Below are 21141 nucleotides of genomic sequence, written 5' to 3'. Positions count from 1 at the left end.
GTGTGAGCGTGGCACTGCCAGATGTGGTGAGCAGATCTAACAGATATGTAGCTTTTTTGAAGGCCACAGAGCTCCTGAGAGTTTGAATCCTAGGCATGCTGAAGTCTCTCTGCTGTCAGCAGAGGAAGTGATGTAAAATAGCAGTGTTTAAATAGCATATCAACATATTAATGACCAATTTCTCAGTTTTAAATATAAAGCACACATCATATGGGATAACTACATTTGATATAAGAATACAGAATAAAATATTTCAGTCAGATGAACCTCAGTGCAACTCCATGAGCTGTATGTGAAAGGAGGGGATATCTTGACAAATGTTTTTCTTAAATTTCCTTGTTCAGTTTAGTATTTAACAGAGGCAATGTCTGAGATTTGTTTGAATAATTTCTTGCCATGTTAGCTCAGTGAACGTGCTACGTTATTAAAAAGTGCTGAATGGTGCCAAAGTCCAAATAAGATATCTTTAGCTGAATACTTAATGATATGACTATATGAAACCATTCTTTCCCTCGCACTGCTACCATCTGGAAGTGTGATAATGCATAAAAGAAGGCAGAATGCTCAAATCAAATTATAAGAACCACATTCAGTATTGTGGCAAAACTTAATTGGCATCAAATTATTCCTTACAGTATGTTTTCGACCACTCATTTTCATTTAGGATAGGTGATACTTGTGTTTATATAGCACCCTTACTGGATCTGGTTTCATGCTTGACTTCAAAACCCAGTATATCTTGATGTTGATGCAATACTTTAGCCATTGGGATAGCTTTATTATAGTGGCCTTAAATAACTGAGGCAGGACGTCGCATGAGCTAATGGTATCCTGAGTGTAGGAGGTTTGCTACCTTTCCTCCTTTGCCACAGCTCTGCCTCATCATTAAGACATTGGGACTCGAAGCGTGATGCAGCTTGATGGGCAAGTTGTTGCCGTTTTGAATGATTGGTAGCAAGCTCCTCTCAATCATTAATGTCAATGCTGCTGCAATTCAAGGTGAGTTTCAGAGTGTCTTTGAGGTGTTTCCTTTGTCCTCCCCAGAACGTTGGACATTTGGGAATTGAAAACAGGTGGGGAGACATTTTTTGGCCATCTGGATACAGTATCCAGTCCATGAAAGTTGATTCTGCTGGAGTTTATCCGTAATGCTTGTAGAGCTGACTTCAAGCAGGACACTTAGCATTTGTTTGACAGTCCTCCCATTGAATCTGCAGGATGCGGCAGAGGTATTGATGATGGAATTTCTCTAGAGCTCTCATGTCTTTCTGATACATAGCCCAGGTCTCGTTGCAGTATGAGAGTGTGGTGATGACATCTGCTCTCTGCACTAGGGCTTTTGTTGGCTTGCAGAGCCTTTGTTGTCAAACATTCACTCCTGTAATTTGTAAAGGGCTGAGCTGGCACAACTGATCTGGTGTGGTCACCTCGTCAATGGTGGCCTTTTTGAGAGAGGTATCTGCCAAGTGTGCAATTCTGGAGCCCCTTCATCATGTAGGGGATGTGACCAGGTTGACCAGATTTGGGTTGGTATTTGAATATTGGCAACATTCAAGGACAGGCCAAGTTTCTTGTAGGCAGAATTGAAGATATTGAGAATGGCTTGCAAATCTGATGCTGAATGGGCAATAACACTACAATCATCCACAGATGTAGATCATCTAATTCTATGTGATCATTTTAGTTTTGGCACAGAGGTGATTGAGGTTAGAGTTTTACATCTAGACAGTGTTTAACACCTCATACCTGGGACCAGTTGAGGTGAACAACCACTGTCAGGTAGATTGTAAACATGTTGGGGGCACAGCATTGTTGACCTCGTCCCAATTTAGAAGGCATCTGTTTCTAATCTCCCTCTCAAGACAGTTGCAGTCATAGCACTATGAAGCAATTGCAGGATTGTGATGAAGTTTCTTGGACATACAAACTTAGAGCACAGTCCACAGAGGCTCACAATTTACTGAATCAAATGCTTTGGTCAGGAGGTTAATGGAATAAAGAGTTCCTGACGTTGTTCTTGATGTTTTTCTCAGATTTGTCTGAATACATAGACCATGTCAGCAGTTCCTAGGGAAAGTCTAAGCCACACTGTGCTTCTGGGAGGATTTGCTCAGCCACAGGGAAGTAGGCGATTCGGGAGAATGAGTGTCAGGATTGCCCCTGCTACGGACAAGAGGGAATAACCTCAATAGTTTCCTCAGCATTGATTTACCTCCCTTCCTGAAGATAGTTACAATTGTCGCACTCCTGAAGTTGGTGTTGGGAGTTTTTTTTTCCTCCCAAAACTGTAGGATGAGTGCATGGAGTCTTGATGTGAGCAAAAGCCCACTAGCTTTGAAGACTTCAGCTAGAATACCATTGTGGTCGCAGGCTTTTGTTGTTTTACATCCATTTGATTACTTGTTGCAGCTCTTCCATTAATGGTGATTCAGCCATGGATTCTACCACAGGGTACTGGAGTATAGCCTGGAGAGTATCAGCTGCCAGAAGGGTTGCTGAAAATGTTCTTTCCAGCATTGCCGGATGGCATTGTCATCCTTAAGAAGAGAACCACCATCTGCGAGCGAAGGGGATTGTGTCCATTTGACCTTGGTCTATAGATAGACCTGGTGGCTTCAAAAAGGCTTCACAAGTCACGATGGTCTGATCACATTGCCTGATCTCTTGGGCTTTCTCTTCCCACCACATGACCTTTATCCTCTGGATTTGTCTTTGGGCATCAGCCTTGAGCTGTTAGAATGCTACCGCCTTGAGTTGAGACCTTGGTTTGTTCTACCAAGCAATGAGGCTGCTCATTTTTGTCTAGGTGGGCAGATATTTCAGCATTGTTTTCATCGAACCAGTCCTGGTGATGATGATGCTTGAACCAAATGATCTGACACATGAGTCTAGTACAGCTGACTTTATTCAATTCCACTGTTCTGGAATTGAGTTGGATGTATGAAAAATTTCCAGATTGGTCGTAAGCTGCATGTAGAATTCCTCTTTGGCTTGGCTGCTTTACTTAGGAGTGAGACATTGATCTTCTTCCTCTTGGGCTTTTGGGCCTTGCAAGGTCTTGATGCTAGGTGGATGTTCATCACCGATTGAACAAGTCTGTGATCTGTCCAGCAGGCATCAGTCCCCGGCCTGGACATCACTTAGGTCTTTGACCTAAACAATGACAATCCAGGAGGTGCCAATGCCTTGATCTAGGATGCCTCTGTGTGGTTTTGTATTTGTCCTTCTGCCAGAAGAGGGTGTTTGTTATAATGGGGCCATGCTGGGCGCACCTTGTCAGCAGGAGGACTCTGTTTGAATTGGCTTTTTCCAACCCACTTTTCCCAATGGTTTCTCTCCAGACATCGGAGTCATGATCAATCCTAGCACTAAAGTCCCCAGGAAGGATGATCTTTTGTTATTTTGGGATGGCAGTGAGGATTTCTTCAAGGCTAGAACAGAATTTTTCCTTAACACCTTCATCAGAGTCAAGGGTCTGATGATGGTGGCATAGCTGTTGGTGAGGTGTCATGAGTCTTTCATTTGTCCAAGTGGGGAGTTCTGGCAGTGCATCCAAGATCCTATTCCGGATGGCTAAGCCAACTCTGTGAATGCGAGGGTCAGTATCAACCTTTTGTTTCTAGGAGCAAGAGTATCCCCCATTTGTTCCATCAGCTATCCCTCCCCAGGAAGGGGGTCTCACTGAGGGTGGTGATGTCAATTTGGAGTCTTGATGGGTCACGTGATACAATTGCAGTTCTTCTTTCCTGATGGTCACTTTCGAGATTATCCCTGAGTGTTCCAATTTGTACAATTTTAAAGCTTTCTTTCTTTGTCAGTGATGCTGCAGCGCATGGCTCCCCAGCCAGGAGAAAGTGGGACAGCCTATTTTTAGGGCACCTTTTCTAGCCCCTGCCTCATTTGGATTGAACAAAGGGTATCCTGAAGAGGATTGTCCTGAAGAGGACTGCTCAGTTACAGATGCTGCTGTCCAAAGCCACCTCTGACCCAATGACTTTCATGCACCTGTCGTCTGTGTGTAGATTTTTGACCAGGGACTCTCAGGTTCACAACCCTATCTTTGTATCCAATTCTCCTTAGCCACAGGACTTGGCAAATGGACCCTGATGAAAGCCTGCATGGGTTTAAGATAGGGACCTAGGGCGTCATCATTGTCCACATGACCTTGACGGGTTGGTGGTCAGATTTCCATGATGTGTCGAACCACGTTGCCTGAGGCCACTCTGCAGCTGCCGAGATGCACAGTCTTCCTTCGCCTGCACATCAAGAACTTTTTGGACTGCGCTTTATCTGGCCCGCCCTCTCCCCCCGCCCCCCCCATTCCCCCCGCCCCCCCCCCCCGGCCATGGGTTGTCTTACCAGAGCAAGGAGCTCCCAACAGCATCATTCAAGGGGCTTTTGGAACACACAAGCCTCTAGCACATCTACCCATGAGTGTCAACTTCCTTATTGCCTCCCTCAACCCCTCTGTCTTGCAAAGCAACCTTCCCATATTTCTTAGCTCCTCTCTGACCAGCCTTGAACTTGACTGGTCCTTTTGAAGTGCCTCAGGATATTTTGCTATACTTAAAGGTGTGATTGTAGAAACAAGTTGTAAACGTTTCAGATTTGCCTCCCCGTTCACCTATCCAACCCTACCCTTGTTAAACTTGAAGATGGTGACCATTCCAATGAATAACCACTGTAAACTGCTTTGAATGTCACAAAGACATGGGATCCTGGCTGAAGAGAATAATCCACTCTGTTTAGGTATCTATTATCTGGGTAACTTAACCAAATCTTGCAAAAATCCCTTGCTGTGTTTTTTAAAAATTCTTTCATGTGGTGAGAATGTCGCTGGCAAGGCCTGTGCTTGTTGCCCATCAGTTGCCCTTGAGAAGGTGATGGTGAACCTAGAGCACTATCCTGAGGAACCCCTGCAGCAATGTCCTTGGACTGAGATGATTGACCTCCAACAAACCACAGCCCTTCTTCCTTTGTGGTGGGTATGACTCCAACAAATGGAGAGTTTTTTCCTGATTCCCTTTGACTTCAACTTCGCCACACAATGCTACAAACAATTCAAATAATAGCTTGATGTCAAGGGCAGCCACTCTCCCCTCACCTATGGGGTTCAGCTCTTTTGTATCTTCCATTTGGCCTGCCCTAAAGTTTCCATCCATTAGTTGCAACATTATCCTGGGTTCCTAAGAAGAATCTGTCTTGAGTTTAGCTCAGTTTGGTGTGAAATTTAAATGTCAGTTGCATGGTACTGTTGCATGTTGAAAGTTGATCATCCGAGAGTTGGTTGATTTGAAAGGAAATTCCATTTGTTGTGTTTGGTGTCCTATGGCTTGGTTTGGTTTTAAGGCATTGCTGAAATCTAGCTAACTATAGGCTACTGGAATTCATGGCAGCAGGCCATTCCATCTACTCTGAGCAATTATCGGCCTTAGGCCTAACACCTATGCTAGAGTTGTTATTGCCCATCCCTGATGTTATCTGTTGCTGATCAGCAGAAGTTGATTTAGTGCGATGTTGAAAATGGCATGTTGCACTGTACTTCTGTTCAAAATCTCCAACTGCATGAGATAAAGTAAAAGGACAAAAACATTGAGATTAATGGAAAAATTTGGGGCCACTGGGAATAGGAATCCGGAGATATTGAAGAGGGAAGTGTGTGTGTATGAGAGAATCTGATGGCAAAATATAAGTGAAAGATTATGAAAGCAAAAATGTAGCAGGGTCTATTGGGTTTAAAATGTATTTTGTGGGACGAGGGGAAGGGAAGTTTTTAAAAATGGAACAAAAATGGTAATTTGGTAAATTGAGCTTGTTCTACTTTAATATCCTAACTTTGTTCTGTTTGTTTGCCTTTTATTTTCACTTTCCTTTTAAATTTCCTGTCATTTTCATTTTCCTCTTCCTTTTGTGTGATTGCCATCCCTTTGCTCAGTTTCTTATTTTTCTTTCCCACTTTTCCTCCACTTTTTTTGCTCTTTGCTGTCTGCAGTTTTTCCCCTTTTCCCCTTATCTTTTCTCCTGCCCTTTCTTTCTTTTCCATTTACCTTTACATTTTCTCAGCAACACTCATGCTCCCCTATTCCTCTGGTGTTTGCGCTGTCAGGCATAAGGTGCAGCCAATGGTGAAGCTACTGAACCAACTGAACATTGGTGAGGAGCAGAGGGAAGAACAGACAGAGGGAAGAACAGACAGAGGAGCACAGGGCAGGTTTGGCAGGGGAATGGAAGGTAGGAGTGGAAGGTGGGAGTGGCAGGGGAATGGAGGGTAGGAGCAGAGGGAGGGAGTGACAGGGGGATGGAGGGTAGGAGCAGAGGGCGGGAGTGGCAGGGGAATGGTGGGAAGGAACAGGCATATGAACAAAATTATATATTATGATGATGCGATGTATTAGCCACAAACCTTCTGAAGTGTTGTGAAGAGCCCTAATGTGGTCCTTGAGCTTATTGATCATTTCCCCTCTTTTACATTCCCCCCCCACCCAACCCCCATGCTGTTAAGTGTACTAACCTATGGGAAGTCTGTTCATGGCTTTCCTGGGCAGACCCATGACTCACCAGGAAAATTCACCTCAGTTTGTGTGGAGAATGCATCTGTCACTCATTGTATTAAGATCAGTAGGCCAGATGGGCTGCTGGAGTTTAATTTCTTTTTCAAAACCCATGAGGCTGAATTACTGCAGCCACAGGATGCCCAGTGAGATGAAACCAGACAATTCCCCAGAGAGGGAGAAATGTGCACTGCATGTACACAGGGAATTGTTGTTTTGTGCGTGTGCAATGGGACTTTCCTCAGGGGATGTGTTTTTGCAGATCTAGCTGTGTTGTAGAATGTTTGGATTTGTAGTGCAGACTCTCAAAAAATGCAAAGCTGGCAGCGTGCCCCACTTGGGGGGGAGGAGATTTTCTTTCGGAGTTTTATGTTGCACATCAGTTGGCGCATGAGCATGTGCTCACCTGAATGCGCAGATGTTGTGATGCATGTACAGAAAGAGGAGTGTGATGCTGTAATTATCACTGGACGATAGCAGCTCAGTGAAAAGCAGAGGGAAAGCTCTCAATTTGATTCAAAGGCCTCTTTCCCTGCCTCTCAACTAGGACTGAATTTAGGTGTCTGTGAATGTAACTCCCTGGGACAGACTTCTGTGAAAGGTTTGGATTGTTCTTGATACTTAGTTCCCATTTTGCTTAGTCCCTTCCTTTGCATCTGTGTTTTTTCCTCAGTTTGTCCTGCAGCTCCGTTTTTTATATATCGGGTTCTATGGATGTTGCTGCTCAATGCCTAGACTTCACGCAGGTAGCAGCAACCTGACAAATTTTTTTCCGCTGGGCCTTTGAGCCATGATGTCCTGGGTATGTTTTTTTTGAGATTGCTGTTGGCTGTGTGAGACCTGGTGCGTTGGAATTTAACATCTCACTCAGCCTAACCTCAGGAAAAGTTATCCGAATCGCATTTTGATATGAGGCTAAATTCTGAATCGGCCATTGCTTTGCTTTCCACGTCCAAGATACCAGTTTGACCCCAACCCAAACTGAGTCTGTTTTCTCTGTTAACAGTGCAGGTCCTGCATGAAATGAGCTTGGGCATAAAACTACCAGTATTTCAGCACAACGTTAATGTCATTCAGAGGATGCCTGATGTGGAATTTGGAAACTTTCACACTGGTATCGTGCGAGGTGGGAGGGAGGGCTCTCCGGAGGTATGTTGTTGATGCAAAAAGTGAGGGCGCTGTTCTGCACTTTACCCATGCTCATCCTGGCCCCATATGTTGCTTATGTAGGGTGAGAAAAGATGGGTGAAATGTCCGACTCTATTGCGCTGGCATCCCTCACACATCATGGTAATTCAGCATAAGAAGTGGTCCAAGTTGTGGACACCCTACTTTGAGTGGATTTGATGGGGCCATTGGCTGTTCAACTGCCAGCTTCAAGATGGATTCAAAATGGCTGGGTTATGTTCAAGGATGAGGCCAATGGGTTGAATGGCTTTCCTCTAATACAAGTGTACCTTGACCAATACCCTTGTCAGTATCTGGGAGAAAACTGGTTTATCTGTGGTGTGGGAATATAGAAGACAGCTGAGATGATCGGAAAAATTCAGGGATGGTTGAATTTTGGGGATTATGATCTGTAAACTGTGTTGAAACAGTATTTTGGGGTCAGCAAGAAGGATCTAAAATTTGTTGTAATTCTACAGTATAATCCAAGATATAATGTTAATAATGTTGCTGAATGCAAAGCTTATTTCTCATCTGTCTTCAGTGTTTACAATCCTGTGCATGGACACATTGACTACAGTAATAATTCAGACTATTAGAAGTATTATTTATGAAGGTGCTTGCTTTCTCACTTCTTCTGTGCTTCTGTCTTTTCTTTGGCTTATCTGTGACTAACAGGCTGCAGTCTTCCGCCTCACACCCTAGCAGAGGCTCTCTTAAGAATGCAATGCACATCCTGTGGTAGGAAAAGCAGCCTGCGTCATGACTGGGTTGCAATTTTCGGAGGAAACCCCTGACCATAGTTCTCCATTGTAGCTGAGAGAAACCAAATGTTTCAACTGGCTCTTTCCGCAGTTCAGATTAACTCTTTAGTAATAAAAGAATGAACTGACTTCCAGATTAGATTGAGCATTTGGATGTTGTTACTCATTTTCAAACTCTAAAAGGGGTAACAGAATTATCCCTGGTGTCCTGGCGAATATCTATCCCTCAACCAACATCTTTTTATTTTAAAAAAATGTTTATCTGGCCATCATCTGATTGCTGTTGTGGGATCTTGCTCAAATTGACTGTTGCATTTTTGACTTTACAGGAAATGACTACACTTCAAACGTACTTAATTGGCTGTCAATGTTTTGGGATGTCCTGAGGTTGTGGGAGGCACTTTATATATGCAAGTAATTCTGTTTAAAATATTGCAGAGACGCATTAAACGAATTGTGACCTAACATTTTATTTCATGTCCTTTTTCTTTGTCACTCCTCTAACTGTGTTGCCTGCTCTCCTGAAACTACCCCTTGTTGCTGGAGCACAGTTCCACACGAGCCAGTTTCACTTTGGCATCTTGCCCAAGTAAGGCCTGTGTGAATGTTTGATTGTAGTTGGCACATGCCTTCCTTGCAAGATGAGCATCAGACGGCTGGGACTGTGCAGGAGGGTGAGAGTGACAGGCAGGTGCACACAGCAGGATAGCAAGGTTGTAAACAGCAGGTTACGACTAAGGGGTCAATGATGGTGATCTGGTTAGTGTGACAAAAATTGGGATTTCTGCCTTTAGTTTTAAATAATAAGGATGACTCCACATTAGAGATGTTTGTAGTTAGCTGAGTCCCTGGCATGTCTGAATGAAATTGCTTTGGCAAGCTTAGTCTTTTCTTAAAATTAAATGGAACTTGCATTGTTAAAATTAATTTGGAATGGAACTGCTGTGATGTGGCTAAATGATCTGGTTATCATGTGTGATCACTCATGAGGAGAAACACCATTCACCAACTACCAGTGTTGCTTGACTCCTGATGGCTCACCTGCCTGAGTCCAAAGACTGGGGGTGGGATTTCCCAGTCCTGCCCGCTGTGGGACCAGAAATTTCCGCCCAAAGCCAATGGACCTTTTGCTGGTCCAAGAAATTTTCCATCTCACTCATGACGATTCCACGGCAGACGGGACCGGAAAATTTAGGCCTGGGTGTTCAAATCCTACCTCAGGAAGTACTTTTTAGTCAATGTTGTAATGAAGAGAACACAGCAGCCAATCTTTGCTCAGCAAGAACTTACAAACAACAATGAGAGAATGAACAGATCTGTTTTAATGCTGTCGGTCAAGTGGAATCTTTTGAAATCCATCTGAGAACACAGTCGGGGCCTTGGTTTAATGTCTCATCTGAAATATAGCACCTCTGACAGTGCAGCACTTCCCTCAGTACTGCACTTGAATGTGAGCCTAGATTATTGGCTCTAGTTTCTGGAGTGGAACTTGAACCCAAAAGCTTCTGACTCAGATGCACAGTTGACACTGTTGGGATGCAGAGAAGCAGCTCAGCTCACAATGCTTGGGGCCACATGCAGCTTCAGTTTGCTGCAGATATGGTGTTGCCATTCAGTGCAGTGGGAAGAAGACCATCTGTACTTCATCGTGCCTCCAGCTTTGTTGCCTCTTTTTTGAAGATGCTGACTCTGTAGCACTGCTGTCTGATTTTACGCAGGCTGGCTGCTCTTGGATACCTTAGCTAAGTGAATATATTTCTTGAGAACTTTGATTATGGGCATCAGTAACTTATTTAACAATAGAAAGGATTAACCCTGTTTTTGCTTCACATCTATGCTTGCACCTGCCAGCAGGATCCAATGTGGAGCAATTGGGATTCAACTCTCTCTTAATTCAAATGTGCCACAGTGAGTTACAGCACACTTGCTGCTACCTTGAAGAGGATCAAGTGACACCACAAAGGCCAGGGATCAAACATGGGAATTTGCTGGTCCTTGTGGCCCAGTCTTATGCTTTGCACTTTGTCATCAACTGAGCTGCTGGGGAAAGCTGTGATTTTAAAAGCAACTATGATGATTGAATAAAAAAAAAAGTGTCTCAGCAATTGTGAATGCAGGGCTTTTCTATTTATTTTGGTAAGCACGATGTTGCCAAGGGTAGCTTCGCGGTGACCTGATGACGACCCCATCAAGCTGATTGCACGTTCTGGTCACTGTGAGTGCTTAACTAGCCATTTGCCATTGCATTTCCAGCCTGTTCCTTATGCCCCCACAACTCTCAAGTCACTGTTCATTTGGGAAGATGAATGATGAGGTTATGGTCTCCTCAAGGATTTCCGACACTATCTAAGCATCAACGGCTTTTGATGGCAGAAGGAAGGCCAGCTTTACCATCTGGCTTCTTCAAGGAATCCCATTAATGGCCTGTTTAGGACTTCTGGTTGGCAGATGGCCACATAGGGATAAGAAATGTACAAGTTAACTATTGTCAAGTTGAACACCATGTTGCCTTCTAAGGACAGAGGACTTGGATTGAGCTAAGGTTTAATTTTTTTTTAAGGGAGTTGGGCCGGGTAATTGTACCTATTATATAGTTTGGATAGAGCTCTAGCTAAACCTCTTCAATGTGTGATTTCGAAATCCGTCTGTCGAATGGAGTGAAAGAGGGAATTACATTTATCTAGTGTTAGGAAATAGAGATAGTTTAAGTAAGTTATATTTGTATTTGTGGGTGTTAGGAATGAGTTTTAGCTTTTAAGTTTGTTTGATTTGTATTTCTGTATCTGTGTGTTAAGAAAGGTCAAATGGAGTTTTAGTTTCACTTTAAAAGGCTGCTTGTAATTCTATTGAGAAGTTTACGACCCCCATAAAGTAAAAGTAAACACGCAAGAGTAGAAAGAATAGTGTTGATGCCTCGCAACAGGGGTTGCCAGATAGGCAGATTCCTCCCACAGATATATACACTGAACTAAAGAAACAGTAGTTTTAAGTTCAGTTGAAGCCAGGATCTCAGAGAGACTGGACACTGGGAGAGGGAACTGCAGATTTCCCAAAAGAACAAAAAGGTCCCAAGCAAAGAAAAACCCCCAAAATTCAGGAGAGTGGAAGAGGGGAAAGTCCAAAGGAGACCTCGTAGTCAAAGGGAGGACAGGAACCTGGAAAAGGGTCCTGTTAAGTGAAGTTAAGAGTGAGGGGCAGAGAGAGAGGCTCCAAGCTTCAGATTTAAAATGAGAACAGCTTGCAAGAAGATTCAAAGAGACAACTGAAGGTCTGTAATTCTTTGCTGTGGGCTTGAGAAGCAGTGGTGTACTGTTAAGGTTGAGTTGTTGAGACAGTGTGCATTGAAGACAGCTTGAATGCATGTGGTTACCCAGGGAGGAGGAACATCAGAAGGAGAGTTCAAAACCCTGGAGGTGAACCCTTGTGCAAAGTGTCTGAGAGAAAGTGTCAGTTTGGGAGAAAATTCCAAGGTGAGGTCTTGGAGAGTGGAGATTGGAAACCCTCATGTGAAGGAGGGAATTCAGTGAGACTGGTTGGCTGACGGTGTGATAAGCATCTGGGGGGATTTGAGGAGAGATCCATAGCATCTGTTTGAGGTGGCATCTGTCGCTTGAGGTCAGAGCGTGGTGTGTCTGACTACAGGGTGCCATAAATTTACATGGCTTGGGTACTTACTGTGAACATTAAGGTATAAGATAGCTTTTGTAACTTGCGTTATCCTTACAAATCTGCATATATCCGTAAAGTTGTGGGTGGAGGAGTATTGTAATATAGTTCATCTTTTCTTGTTGAATAAATGTTTTATCGTTTTGTAAAAAATTCATCAGCTGACTCCTGTGACTCTGTTCAGTCGCTACTTTCCATGAATTCAAACAAACAAATAAAAGCTAGGATCAATCAGACTGGGTTCCACGCTGGGATCAGGCTTGTCCAGGGGTAATCTGAGCTGAGATCATAACATCTAGTCTCTCAGAAATGCCCAAAGCATGTCACATCCAACAAAATGTAATAACTCTTGGTATGACAGTCATCTTGCAGTTAGCAGGATTCCACAAATTACAAAAAGGTGATGGTTTGTTCATGTTTTAGTGATGATGGTTGAGAAAGGTGACCAACAAGAGAGTCATCTTTCCTCACATGGTTCACTCGGATCGCTAACATCCAGCTCAGTTTAATGTTACTCTGAAGAATTACAGCTCCAACAACGTAGCCCTCCCCCCTTCTCTCCCCCAACCCTCTGTTGAATATTGCCCCATGCTGTGCATCATATGGTTTGAAAATTGATTTGCTTTCCTGCTGCTTTGCAGTAAATCCTCTAATGGTCTGGAAGTATGACTGTTAAAAGGAGGTGTCTGTTCATAACAAACCATCACTGTTTTAACTGCAGGCCTTAGATAGCTATTCATATGTTGGCATTTAATTCATTGGTGAAATGTATTGTTGCCGTTGTTCTTGTGAAAGGAGCACAGCCCGACATTTTGAGAAGTGCTCTTGAAATAAAATACTAAATGAGTTCCTAGGCTTGCTGTACAGTTCCCCAAGATGGTCCAGTTATTTGTTTGAGCCGCATACATGAAGAAATTGCAGATTCAATCCCTGGTCTCTGCTGAATTGGCTTTATGTTAATTGGGGTTGTAGAAGAGTTGTTGTATTTGCTCTTGGGCTCTCTGAGGGAGGGGGGTGTTGGCCTAGTGTTTTCACAAACCAGCAATCTCAGTACATGAACAGCAGGTGAGGGCAAGATTGGGCTCAGCTGCGATGCGTCCAAACCTCCTCCAATTGAATAGGCCACCCACGAAGCCCACAATGCTGTACCAAAGTGTGAGTAGGAAATGCAGAACTGCAGCCACCAAGCAGTCACACTAAGGATGGGGAGGGAAGATGGCTGAGAGCACGAGGAGGGAGAGAATAAGCACCTGAAGTTGTGTGAAGATGTGATATGCTGCATTCTCCTTGCTTTCCCCTCACTGACCCCTCCTGTCCATTCTATCCCCATTTGGCTCCACTTGCTGGAATTCTTTGACCATCCCTTTGCTTCTCCACTTTTGTTGCCAGCTTTCAGAAATCTTCTTGAACCCATCTTTTTGACTGGGTTTATGGTCACCTCTTGGAACTCTTGTATTGTAACCTGATGTGTCCGCACTTTTATTCCTATTTGTTTCTTTCTCTCCCACTATGTAATGTGCCTTGGGGTGTTTACTGCATAGAGGGCATCATATTAATACAAGTTTTTGGTTATTATACTGCAAAGGCTATGGGCCCTGACAACATTCCAGCAATAGTACTGAAGACTTGTGCTCCAGAACTTGCCACCCCCCTAGCCAAGCTGTTCCAGTACAGCAACAACACTGGCATCTGCCCGGCTATGTGGAAAATTGCCCAGGTTTGTCCTGTACACAAAAAGCAGGACAAATCCAACCCGGCCAATTACCGCCCCATCAGTCTACTCTCAATCATCAGCAAAGTGATGGAAGGGTTTGTCGATAGTGTCATCAAGCGGCACTTAATCAGAAATAACCTGCTCACCTGGCTCACTGATGCTAGTTTGGGTTCTGCCAGAGCCCGTAACTCCTGATCTCATTACAGTCTTAGTTCAACAATGGAAAAAAGAGCTAAACTCAAGAGTGAGGTGAGAGTGACTGCCTTTGACGTCAAGGAAGCATTAGATGGAGTGTGGTATCAAGGAGCCCTAACAAAACTGGAGCCGATAGGAATCGGTGGGGGTGGAAAACTCCCCGCTGGTTGGAGCCATACCTAGCACAAAGGAAGATGGTTGTGGTGTTGGAGGTCAATCATCTCAGTCCCAGGACATCACTGCAGGAGTTCCTCAGGGTAGTGTTCTGGAAGGGGTCATCAACAGTGCTATCAAGCGGCACTTGCTTAGCAATAGCCTGCTCACTGATGCCCAGTTTGGTTTCCGCCAGGGCCACTCAGCTCATGACCTCATTACTGCCTTGGTTCAAACATGGACAAAAGAGCCGAACTCCCAAGGTGAGATGAGAGTGACCGCCCTTGACATCAAGGCAGCATTTGACAGAGTGTGACACCAAGCGGCCCTAGGAAAACTGGAGTCAATGGGAATCAGGGGGAAAAGTCTCCGCTGGTTGGAGTGATACCTAGCACAAAGGAAGATGGTTGTGGTGTTGGAGGTCAATCATCTCAGTCCCAGGACATCACTGCAGGAGTTCCTCAGGGTAGTGTTCTAGGCCTAACCATCTTCCCATTCCTTCCATCATAAGGTCAGAAGTGAGGATGATTGAGCAATGTTCAGCGACTCCTCAGATACTGAAGCAGTTCGCACCCATGTGCAGCAAGACCTGGACAACATAGGTTTGGGCTGATAAGTGGCAGGTGAGTGCCATGCAAGTGCCAGATAATGACCATTTCCAACAGGAGAGAATCCAACTATGTCCCCTTGACATTCAATGACATTACCATTGTTGAATCCCCCACTATCAACATCCTGGGCTTTGCCATTGACCAGAAACTGAACTGGACTAGCCATATAAATACTGTAGCTACAAGAGCAGGTCAGAGGCTAGGAATCCTGCGACGAGTAACTCGCCTCCTGACTTCCCCAAAGCTTGTCCACCATCTACAAGGCATAAGTCAGGAGTGTGATGGAATACTCTCCACTTGCCTGGATGAGTGCAGCTCCAACAACACTCAAGAAGCTTGACACCACCCAGGTCAAAGCAGCCCATTTGATTGGCACCCCATCCACAAACTTTTGCATCCTCTACCGCCGACGCACAGTGGCAGCAAGATGCATGTCAGCAACTCACCAAGGCTCCTTCGACAGCACCTTCTAATCCCATGACCTCTATCAACTAGAAAGACGAGGGCAACAGATGCATGGGAACATCACCACTTGCATGTTTCCCTCCAAGGCACACACCATCCTAATTTGGAGCTATCTCTCTCTGTTCCTTCACTGTTGCTGGGTCAAAATCCTGGAACCCCCTCCCAAACAGCACTGAGAGTGTACCGACACCAATGGACTGCAGCAGTTCCAAGAAGGCGGCTCACCACCACCTTCTTGAGGGCAGTTAGGGATGGGAAATAAAAATGCTGGCCCAGCCAGTGACACCTACATCTGTGAAGATCTTGGAGTTTGAAAACAATGTTAAAAGGATTTGTGTTGGTTGAACTTCATCAAGAAAGGAATTGACATGATGCTGCAATGCACTTCACAGCCAGTGATTTACATTTGAGGTGAAGTTACTGTTCTCCAAGTAGGTGCACAACAAGATTCGAGAAATAGCAACAAGATGCATTTTTGATGATGATTGGTTGAGGGAGGAATATTGGCCAGGACAGTCAGGCTTTGAAATAATGATGCCATGTTGTCTTTTACATTCACCTGAACTGGTAGATATGGTGAAGATTCTGTTCAAAAGGCAGCACTTGCAGCAACGCAGTATTCCCTCAGTACTGCACTGAAGTGTCAGCCTAGGTTATTTATTCAGGTTCTAGAGTGGAGCATGAACCTGCAACATTCTGATTGAGGTTAGGATAAAAAGAATGTCCATAAAAATATTAAAGACATGGTTTGGGGAATTCCAAATGAACATTTTTATTTTAAGTTTGCCTCTAGTGGTCCTGAGTTTGTAAATATGAACAAAATTCAGCCTTCATTTAATTAAAGAGATTATTATTGTAAAGGTTACTAATGAAAGCTTTTCCTGCGTTTTCTCTGTGAGATTGTAAACAAAGTGTAAGGATCTATTATACAGAGAAGGAAACATTTGAACTTTTAATCCACTGTAGTATCCCGAACTTTTACACCTGTTTGCATTGAACCAGTTTAACTTTTATTCCGTTTGAACTTGCTTGCTGATTTGGATTGAGAATCTTGCTGTGAAGTAATATAAAAATGCTCAGACAATACTGGACCCACTTCAAAGTGTGTTGAAATCAAACTTGCATATCTAGATTCATAACTGGCCAGTGCCTTATTATACATAATAAGTGCTTGGCTCCTATGTTAATGACATCGGAGTGTACTTCAGCCTTTGACAGTCAGATTAATGGAGCACATCATAGGCACTCCTGGTACATCTGGCTGAAAGCAGAGGTTGGGCTACTCCAGGTCATTTCAACAACCCTTTTGAGAATTTCTGACATGTTCCTTCCTTTTGTCTTTGGATCAGATGTTAAACCGAGGCCCTGACTGCTCCTTCAGGTGGATGCAAAAGATCCCACTTCACTATATTGAAGGACAAAAGAGGAATTCTTCCTGGCCAATGTTTGTCCCTTAACCAACATTGCTCACAGATTATCTGAAATTTTCATTTACCTTCTTGCTATTTGTGGGAGTTTACACTGTGCATGTTGGCTGCTGCATTTCCTACCTTACAGTGCTTTGAAAGGTGTTATATACATGCAAGTTTGTTCTTTCCTGCTTGTGTGGGGATCTCGTCACATGGCGTCCCAGTTTTGTTCAATTCTTACGTTCTGTTTTATCCTTCCCATTTTAAGTAGTTTGCAGCTTCTGTCCCATTGGCTGTAGATCATTGAAATCAAAGGGAATGAAACAAATTTAGCGACCACTAAACAACTTGATTTTCCTTTGTGCTTTTCACCTTTTGGCTTCATTGTTGTCTGAGGAACAGTGGTGGCACATGTACTGTTAGCACTTTTTACAGGTATTTATGACCTGATTTCTGTGTAGCTCAGCTCCATAGACAAGATTCCAGTTGCAAGTGGATATTTTTGCGTAGGAGTGCAGCAGCGACAGGCTTGTGCATCAGCTCCTGCTGTTGACTGGGTAAAACTAGTGATTCCCCTGAAAGCCAAAGCCTCTGCAGCCATTGATACGAGTCTTGAAAACTACTATTGGCCTCCACTTTTGTAATAGTGACATTTCTCTTGAAGAACATTAACAATGGATTTGAAAGTTGGAGAATGATGTGAGAACCATTGTTTGATTCCAGGATCCTGAGCCATCCAATGTCTGCTGCTCCCAGTTTAGCCTTGGAGTGTTCCTCGGCATTTGGTGCAGATTGACCAGAAACTGTGCCAGCTGTTTGTTCTCCATTTCATATCTGTAGTTTGACTGGCCCCTTACTCTGAAAACCTCTTCCCCAATATTCATCAGTACTGCTGCTTGTTTTCCCACCTTTTAAAAGCTTCCTCCAACAAAAAATTATTTTTAAACACACTCCAAGACTCGACCACATAATCTCGGCTAACCGCTCAATGCAGCTTTGAGGGAGGTGCTGTCTTTTGGATGAGACATTAAACCGAGTCCCTGTCTGCCCTCCAAGTTGGACATAAAGGATTCCATCACACTGTTCAAAGAATAGCATGGGAGTTCTCCCTGGTGTCTTGGAAAATGTTTATCTCTCAACCAACAGCGTTAGAAACAGATGATCTAGTCATTCATAGCATTGCTGTTTGTGGGATCTTGTGTACAAATTAGCTGGCATGTTTCCTTCACTACAACAGTGACTACATTTCAAAAGCACTTCATTGGCTGTCAAGTGTTTGGGGATGTTCTGAGGTTGTGAGAGGTGCTATACAAATGCAATCCCAGTCAATGTTTCTCAATCACTGATTGCCACTTTCCAATGTTAAAAGTGGTACATGGAAGTCGACAAGTTAGCGTGATTAACTTTGACATGTATGTTCAAAGAGCCTCCACTGACATGATAGAGTGAACAGCCTCCTGTATTGTGAACATCCCTGGCTCTTTAAATGCAAGTTGCACTTGCAGTTAACAGTGTGACTCTTTTTAATCTATTGAATCATATCCAAGTAAAAGATCCTGTGTAAGTGTTGTATTTTGCCTGCATGGAAAAGTGATTCTTTTGCGTAAACTAGATTGATTTGGAGGAAGTAAGACAACTTGAACAGTTGCATAATTTCAAAGTGATCCATATTGATTGTATAAAACCCTACACAAACACAGCTGCAGTCCATATGGTGATGCTGTTGGGTTGGGAGTTCCAGGATTATCGCTCAGCGATGATGAAGGATTGTTTATGATGTAATGCATTGCGTATTATCTTTAGGCCACCTCCAGTTCAATCCTGGAACACGTTCAGTGAGATTGGGGGAAAACCTATCTAGTGCAGGACTAAAGGGTCAATACTGGATTGTGTCATTAGATAGAACTTGTATTTATATTGCACCTTTCATGGCCTCAAGATGCTGCGATATACTTTGCACCCAAAAAAAACTAAGCGTAGCAGTTATTTTAATGCAGGAAGTTGCACAGCCAGTGGTGTTTTCAATGTTAGTTGAGGCATAATTGTTAGCCAGGACAGTGGAGGAATTTCTCTGCCTTGCTTTGAAAAGTTGCATTGGATCTTTCCTGTCCATCTGAGGGAGTAGATTGCGCCTCGGTTTAACATCTTAAGACGGGATGTCACAAAACATGACCCTGCCCTTGCCTGACACTGAACCATCCACCCTTCAAACAAGCTTGACGTGTAGCTAATGAGAGCAGAAATTCTGGCTGGCTTGGTTTTCCACTCTAACCAAGGGGTGTTGGAGCCATTGGCACTGTCACCTTGGCTGATTTCAAAACAGACTCTGCACAAATGGAGAATCAACCCTGAACTCCTCCTCATTTGTGTGCTTTTAACTGCAAGATGTGTTTCTAAATCTTATAAACTGGCAAGGTTGTGCATTTGTTCCTGGTGAGTGCTGCATTGAGTTGATCTCAATCAGCTTGACAGTAATGTGGTAAGTTTGGCTTCTGATCATTGCCCAATGCCTCAACCTCCCAGTCCACAAGAGCACTAGAAATAGGAGCAGGCATAGATCATATGGCCCTTCGAGCCTGCTTCACCATTCAATATGATCATGACTGATCTTAGGCTTCATCCTTATTTCTCTGTCAATTCCCCATATCCCTTGATTCCCTGAGAGACCAAAAATCTCTCTGCCCCACCTTTAAATGTATTCAACAATGGAGCATCCAGAACCCTCTGGGGCAGAGAATTCCAAAGATTCAAACCCTGTGAGTGAATTAATTTCCCCTCATCTCATTCTTAAAGATCGGCTCCTTATCCTGAGACTGTGCCCCCGTGTTTAGATTCCCCGACCCATGGAAACAATCTCCCTATCAAGCCCTTTTCACAATTTTGTACATTTCAATGGTATTGCCCCTCATTCTTCTAAACTCCAAGGAAAGTAGACCCACTTTGCTCAGCCTCTCATCTTAGGCCAACCCTCATCCTGGGAACCAATTTAGTGAACCTTTGCTGTACCGCCTCCAATGCAAGTATTTCTTTCCCTTAAATGTGGAGACTAAGACTGCACACAGTACTCCAGATGCTGTCTCGCCAAATTCCTGTACAGCTCTACCAAGACGACTTTAATTCCTGTGCCCCAATCTCCTTGTAATAAAGGCCAACATGTTATTTGCCTTCCTAATTGCTTGCTGCACCTGTATGTTAATTTTTTGCGTTCCTTGTACGAGCACACTCAAGTCTCTTTGAACATCTACACTTGCAAGTTTCTCACCTTTTTTAAAAAAAGTTCAGCTATTCTATTCTTTCGACCAAAGTGAATAACTTCACACTTCCCTGCGTTATAATCCATCAGCCATCTTGTTGCTCATTCACTTAACCAGTCTATATCTCTTGTCTATACCTCCTTGCTTTATGGGAGAGGCCTTTGCGGCCTATGAAACCACACTGCAGCACGAGTCACCAGGAGAAAGACCAGGCCATCTCAACTATGCTGATCTGGAAATGTAGAGCTCACTTTGATTTGATGGGTCTGATATTCCATCGTAAGTTCCCACTTTAGCATTGTAATTGGCTAAATTGGAGAGCAGTAGCAGGTTTTTAAAAGTTCTTTTTCAGGATGTGGGTATTGAAGGCAAGGCCGACATTTATAACCCACCACTAATTGCCTTGAGAAGTTAGAGCCGAGTCTCCCTGGTGAACTGTTGCAGTCGATGTGGTGAAGGTACTTCAATGTTTCGGCTGCCCCCACTTCAATCATGAAATAATACACTGACATTTTCCCTGACTCTTAAAACCATAATTGATTTTGGTTTTATTTCAATAGGGGCTCAATGAAAGCTGTGGGGTAAATTGTTTGACCCTAAGATACCTCCCCTGTCCTCTCCAATTTTGAGTCAATGAGAGGGAATCTAATGCATGCTTTTAAGGACCTGCTTGGGCCTTGGTAACCCATTGATTCTACCCCTTTGTTTCTTTGACAGGGGTAAATTCTGCTGTTGAACCCAACGGGTGAGGCAGAGGTTAAATCTAATCTGTCAGGAATGTAAGCCTTTCTTTGAAATGTGTGTGTCTCTTGCTTTTGCAGAAACAAAAGCTGCAGTGGTACAGTGTGAGGGCTAGTGGATCCAGAGTACATAGGCAGATTTGTGGCTCTGCCAACACGTACATATTGCTGCATTAGTTGAAAGCCAAATTATATGGAAAATGGAAAATCTAGGATTTCTTTCTTAGTATTTATAGACAATAAAATTCAACCAATTCTCGATTAAATATTATTGACACTGTGTTCTCCTCTCATCTGGCTCTCCAAATAGCAGGTTAATGGAGTGGCTATAGATTTATGGAAAAGATCAGTTGTAACGTGGTCTGCCTTAAGTGGAAAAACGGAACTGGCCAAGCTCCAAGATAGTGAAAAGAAAAAAGCTTCTGGAGTAATTTTGATTTATACCGCCCAGT

General features: G+C 43.6%; 1 protein-coding gene across 11 annotated transcripts in view; it reads left to right on the top strand.

Annotated features, from left to right (window-relative positions):
- elf1 (E74-like ETS transcription factor 1) overlaps positions 1-21141 on the top strand; it is a 245369-nt gene that overhangs the window by 59601 nt on the left and 164627 nt on the right. The gene's annotated exons all lie outside the window — the stretch shown is intronic.

Source organism: Cetorhinus maximus, chromosome 8 (genome assembly GCF_964194155.1).
Source record: "Cetorhinus maximus chromosome 8, sCetMax3.hap1.1, whole genome shotgun sequence".
NCBI classification, from domain to species: Eukaryota; Metazoa; Chordata; class Chondrichthyes; order Lamniformes; family Cetorhinidae; genus Cetorhinus; species Cetorhinus maximus.
This window is presented reverse-complemented; position numbering and strand designations above follow the sequence as displayed.